Below are 1,619 nucleotides of genomic sequence, written 5' to 3'. Positions count from 1 at the left end.
GAAAGAGTTGGAAATGCTGAGATAGATCATGAGCTAGATGTGCAGCCTAGATTGTCCAGGGCACTAGAATCAGAGGGCTGATGAGGTGGCAGGGCTGCAAACTGGGGTGGATTCTAGCATTTCAAATACATGATTGTTAGAATTCTTAGATAAGAGTGCGTTTCACGTCATTAACATCTAAACTAGTTTATGTCCCTTCTCCCAAAAATATAGCCACCCCCAGCTACCCCAAGAATCAAACTAAGATCATTTTATGTGACCTATAAGATATTTATCACACTTCGTTTCTTGACACCTTCTCCAAGCTCATCACCATTCTTCCCTTGCTTACTTTCTTCAGCCACGCTGGTTTGTTCACCCAGAGGGCTAGCCTTCCACCCACTTCCTCATACCCACACTCCCTTCTCTATCAGATTTATCTCTAACTCGGATTTATCTTTCAGAATGATCTCAGAGGAGGACTTCCCTGACCCTACTCCAGACAAGGCCCTGCTTTCATAAATTCTCATAATACTTGGTACTTTTCCTGCATCACTTATTTATCATTTATATTTATTTTTCTGGTTATTTGATTAATGTATCACTATCTCAATGAATGGAAAGTCACAAGAGACTTTTTCTTCCCCCATCGTTAAGTACAATTGAGTACCGGCACATCATGAGACCTCAGTCAACGTTCTGTGAATGAATGAAAGAATGAACCCAGCTCTTGCTTCTCTTTGAAGAAAGTGGTGAAAATCTCAGAACATATATTTTTCTCTGCAACCATTATTTTCTGAATATCTCTTGAATTCACACCCTCCTCTCTGTCTGCACTGCTGCTACCCTTGGCCAGGTAGCTTGCATCTCTCGTCTAGGTCACTGTGATAGCCTCCTACTGTTCTCTCTGCATTTCCTCCTAACCCTCACCACACCTTTATTCTCCTACAAGCAGATTCTGCCTTCACCAGACAAATCTGGCTTCCCGCTGCTCTTAGGGTACCAAATCCTTAATATGCTTACAAGTCCTTGCTGTCTGGCCTTTGCCCAGCTCACCAGCCTTTTCTCCCACTATAGCTTCCCTCATCCCCACCCCGATCTCTGGAAAGGACCTGAAAATTCTTTGTGAGGGAGCGTAAAAGGTGTGGGGACTGGATACGAGAGATGAGGAATGGAGAATTAGAAATGGGCCAGGTCAGGCACGTGACATATTATAGGTCATGCGAAGGATGCTCATCCTCATTCCAAGAACACAAGAGTATGTGCTGGCCCTTGAGAGGAAGATAGACACCTCCTGAGAGATAACCAGAGGGAGAGAAAGAGGACAGGCAGAGCTCCAGGGAGGTTTGTAGATGTGGTTATAGAAAATGATGGGCTCCTGTCTGAAGCCTTCTGTTTTCTTAATGATACATGATGACTCAGTTCAGACTGCAAGTAGGAATGGGGTCGGAGGAGAAATAGACTCCGAGATTAAGAGAATGAACACACTAAGAGAAATTTATATAGAAATGTCAGGGCATTTCTAAGAGCCCACGGGATATTTGGTTTGTGATTCCAGGAAGCCAGGCTGCCTCGCGGTGAGGTCCTTTTTCTCCAGGATCGGTCTGGAAGCAGTAGGGAAGTTAAGTTTGGGTTCAGCA

General features: G+C 44.3%; 1 protein-coding gene across 1 annotated transcript in view; it reads right to left on the bottom strand.

The window, feature by feature from the left end:
- Positions 1 to 1,619, bottom strand: part of PDILT (protein disulfide isomerase like, testis expressed) — a 24,446-nt gene that overhangs the window by 5,892 nt on the left and 16,935 nt on the right. The gene's annotated exons all lie outside the window — the stretch shown is intronic.

This window comes from Lipotes vexillifer, unplaced genomic scaffold (genome assembly GCF_000442215.2).
Source record: "Lipotes vexillifer unplaced genomic scaffold, Lipotes_vexillifer_v1.1 scaffold232, whole genome shotgun sequence".
NCBI lineage: Eukaryota > Metazoa > Chordata > Mammalia > Artiodactyla > Lipotidae > Lipotes > Lipotes vexillifer.
The sequence above is the reverse complement of the archived record's forward strand: the minus strand, read 5'-3'. Positions and strand labels throughout refer to the sequence as shown.